Source organism: Mirounga leonina, unplaced genomic scaffold (genome assembly GCF_011800145.1).
Source record: "Mirounga leonina isolate KUSES-001 unplaced genomic scaffold, KU_Mleo_1.0 Mir_382, whole genome shotgun sequence".
NCBI lineage: Eukaryota > Metazoa > Chordata > Mammalia > Carnivora > Phocidae > Mirounga > Mirounga leonina.
In genome coordinates this window covers 1-4,399 of record NW_023270722.1, presented here as the reverse complement: position 1 = coordinate 4,399, position 4,399 = coordinate 1, and the positions used below count along the sequence as shown (strand labels likewise).

Below are 4,399 nucleotides of genomic sequence, written 5' to 3'. Positions count from 1 at the left end.
AGAGTGAAGACAAAATCGATTACTAGAGCAGGTTGCATTGTGGAGGATCTAAAAAAGGACATTTTTTTCTGAAAAAAAAAAAAATTCAAAGATCTATTGATGGCTTCTTAGCAGGTGAGTGAAATGGTAAAATCTGTGAGTTAAGAAGAAATAAATTCAGAGCAATGTTTATTAATGTATGTTCCCAGGATCATTAATTAATGGGGTTACTCCAAAAGGGCCAAGTAATGTCAAAGAAATGTGGAAAAAACTGGAGCATTTGACTTCAAAAGGAAAATATAGAATTTCCCTAACCTATTTGACCAGGGAACCCTTTCTAGGAAAACTGTGCTTGGATCATATATTCTATATATATTGATACCAACCTCAATCTATACATTGACATATGTAATAAATGTCCAATTCTGTGTTTTTAAATAGCTCGCTTGGTGTCTAGTTTGATTCTCTGTTCCCAGATTGGTAGAAATTCAGGATCTCTTAATTTCCCCCAGGAGTGTGTCTATGTTCCGGAGTCTTCTAGTGCCAGGGAGTTAGAAGGCTATGAAATGGCGAGGTGGCACTTATCTGCTGCTTTGGGTCATTGATGTATACTAGCATCTGCTGAGATGTCCTCACTGTTCTCTGGTCCTGGGGAATTGGTCAGTACTACTGTTGTTGAGACATGTCTTTCAAACCTGGTGGCTCTCTGTAGTTCTTCCATACTATTCTGGAATTGATGGGAATACTTTTCTTACTGATCTGTTCCATGCTGAGGTATAAGAAACTCTATGTGGACCCACAGGGGCCCCGTCTTTCTTAGACAAGTCAGTTAGCTATTCTGTGAGGCCGTCCTGCTTTCTTTTGGCTTCTATCCAGGAAAAGGGGCAGATGTCCCATGTACCTAATGATTTTGGGCTTTTCCCATGAGATTTCCACCTAAATCTACTCTATGCCACGAGTGAGTTTTGTTTCCTAGAAAGCTAAATTTTTAAAACTCATAAGCAACAAAGGGCTCCCTTTTCCTCATGTTCTCCTATAGCTTCTATTCCCTGAGGAAGTGATTTAGTTGTCCGTAAGACAGCTTAAGACCGGAACAAGGATAGAGGCAAAGAATACCTGAGGTAAAAAATCAGTTATTATTTCAAAGATACTTCCTACCACACTTTGAATGCCTTTTAGGAAATGCTGATTATAATCCACTGAGGATTAAAAGCCGATGAATAAAAGGATATGTGTAGGGGCGCCTGGGTGGCTCAGTTGGTTAAGCAACTGCCTTCGGCTCAGGCCATGATCCTGGAGTCCCGGGATCAAGTCCGGCATCGGACTCCCTGCTCAGCGGGGAGTCTGCTTCTCCCTCTGATCCTCCCCCTCTCATGCTCTCTGTCTCCCATTCTCTCTCTCAGATAAATAAATAAAAAATCTTTAAAAAAAAAAAAAAGGATATGTGTAGTAGTGGTGCTGCCTTGAGTTTTGATTATCATGTGTGGTCTTAATAAATAATGAATGCCTCCTTGTCTTGTAAATCACTGTCTTTGGCATGGTGCTTTGCACAGTCCTCTCCCACATTAACTCTTGAAAAGCCTTTCTTGCTTCTGGCAACTCTTCCTCCACCACATGCAGAAGGACAGGCTAGCTCGTTGAAGACATGGGGACCAGCTGAGAGCCAACACCAATAAACAGACTCCTAGGTTAGCTCCAGATGAGCTGCCAGCTGACTGCAGGTGCTCAAGTGACCTCAGCTGAGACCAGAACTGCTCAGATGAGCCTCCACTGAAGTGTTGATATGAATCATAAACAAGTAAAATGGTTGTCTAACCCACTGAGTGATGGAATTACTTTTATTGCATCAGTATAAAAATATGCAATACACTACAATGCAACAAAGTACATAATATGAGATGGTAGGTATTGAAGACAGAGGAGATACTTTGTGGGAAGATTTCCTCAATATGGATAATATGAGATGAGGCAAAAGAAAAATTCTAATGGGATGAGCAAGTTCCTTGGAAGGGGCTCATTTTTCATTCATTGGAAAAACAGTTCATTTTATTTTCTATTTTATAGGAACTAAAGAAAACGGAAGAGTCAAGTGTCATTATGGGGATGGTAGCCTTCAGTGACTTAGAAAACTGTAGACAGGTAGCTGGGTGGAACCTTGCCAGATGGGGTCTTCGTATCATTCTGCAGTTGTGCCTTTTTGTAAATCACTCTCACTCTCACTGGCTTGGATTCAAGAGGTTGATTTCCTGACACTACTGAAATGAAAAATAAACAGTTGTCTTATATAAGCATATTCTCAGACACTACACTAGATTTATCTTAATTCCTGATGACATGTATTATCCTAAAGATTTCCTCAAAGCAATGAGAAAAACGTCATAAAACCAAGAAATGTCAAAAATATAGAGGGATTGATGAGATGTGTCTCCAAGTTCTGAATCGAAAGTCTATTATAAGGTGGACTGCTACGAGTTAGCTGTGATTAGCTAGGCTCAAATATACTAGCTCTAGTCTCAGGGGTACTTCTCCTAGTCTTATTAATGGCTTTTTTGAAATTTATTTTTTTCCATCACCTTATTTAATCTTTACAACAATTCTAAGATTTAGACAATATTTTTAACCAACAATTTTAGAGAGAAAGAACTGATGCCAGTTCTTTTCAACCCAGTTCAAAGGGCACTGGAATCCTGTGGTGCCTCAAGAGACCCTGAGCCAAAAGAGGAGGGAGGGGAAGAAAGGCCACTTGCTCTGGCTTCAACCAGAGCACATCTAATATACATAAGTATATATATTGTGTTTAATAATTAGATATTCTAAATTTCTAATTATATATTATATAAAACTAAACATATATGTATGATATGACATATATATATGGCACCAATTCAAATTTTGATAGAGAAATTCCCAAACACTATAGCATACCATGATGAGTCCTAATGCCCTTATGATCTACACTAGAAACTTCTTGAAGTCAGAGACCTCATCTTATCCTTTCTTTGGTCTCACAACAGTGTGGAACCTCCCTTGACCTGTGAGCCAGCCTTCGGGAGAAGGAGCACATGGAAATCCTTGCCGTGGCGATGCTCTGGGCTCCAGAACAGCTCTGTCTAAGCATCTCCCATGACCCCTGGCAACCTTGCTGTCTGCTTCTCACTAAAGCCAATTAAATTACTCCCAGTACCTGCAGCCTTCTCGCTGTTACCACGACTCATTGAGTTCTCCCTGAAGAGGGAAGTGATGTCTTCTCCAAATATCCTGAGGCAATTTTCAATGAGAAATTGTACAAGAGAAATCTATAACACAAAAAGACAAAAATGGGGTGCTCTTTTCCATAGAGCATAGTTATAAATCACATTTTGTATATACACCTTGGATCTAAGAAAAAATGTGAAGGACTTCCCAGTAAAATTCAGACTTGATAAAAATACGTAGAAACCAGGGGCACCTGGGTGGCTCCGTCGGTAAAGCATCTGCCTTTGGCTCAGGTCATGATACCAGGGTGCTGGGATCAGCCTTACATCAGGCTCCCTGCTCAGCGGGAAGCCTGCTTCTCCCTCTCCCACTCCCCCAGCTTGTGTTCCCTCTCTCGCTGTGTCTCTCTCTGTCAAGTACATAAATAAAAGCTTAAGAAAAAACCAAAAAAACAAAAACACATAGAAACCAGAGTTCTCTCAGAAATAACTTAGAAAGAGTGATACTTTCCCGTGTACTTTGGGTACACATTTTAAAATACTGCTCATCCGTGGGCTAAAGTTATAATGCGTGGCCTAGTTTAATAGCTAACATTTTGGGATTGGTGGTAACGTCTTTAAGCCTAGGATAAATTTCGGGGCCCCTCAGTTGAGCGTCTGACTCTTGATTTCGGCTCAGATCACAATCTCATGGTGGTGAGATCCAGCCCCACATGGAGCCAACTTTGAGCTCTGTGCTCAGCAGGGAATCGGCTTGGGCTTCTCCCTCTCCCTCTCCCTCTTCTTCTGCCCCTGCACCGCTCACGCTCTCTCTTTCTCTCTCTCAAATAAATACGTATCAAAAAATAAATAAAACTAGGATAATTTTCAAAGTAGCCTACCTTATTAAAGTTTACTTATTTTCTGCTTTTAAATTTTGTTTCCAGTTTTATTGAGCTGTAACTGATGTATACCATCTTATGAAACTTTATAAAGTATGAACAAAAACTTAAGAAAACCATTTCTTAAATGAAGAAGTATCTTAAAGTTGGGAAGCAGAGATTTTGGTGGGGTTGTGAAGGAAAACCCAGACAGCTGGAGAGAAAACGTATCTGTCTGTCTAACTTCAGTCCCTTCTCACGCATTGCTTTGCCTCATACTGGCTCTCTCTGTGTGAGCTTGGGGAAGACCTGTCATCTTATTAGGATATTCTGGAATCTCTTGCTAGTTTCCATACGACGTAGCAG

The 4,399-nt window shown here is 40.4% G+C and overlaps 1 long non-coding RNA gene across 1 annotated transcript; it reads right to left on the bottom strand.

Moving 5' to 3' along the window:
* Window positions 1–1,793: 1,793 nt before the first annotated feature.
* On the bottom strand, window positions 1,794–4,393 carry LOC117998411. Its single transcript, XR_004675999.1, has 2 exons — window positions 3,164–4,393; window positions 1,794–2,234 (listed from the first exon to the last, which is right to left on the bottom strand). It is a non-coding gene; the product is annotated as an uncharacterized LOC117998411 (long non-coding RNA).
* Between the last annotated feature and the right edge of the window lie 6 nt (window positions 4,394–4,399).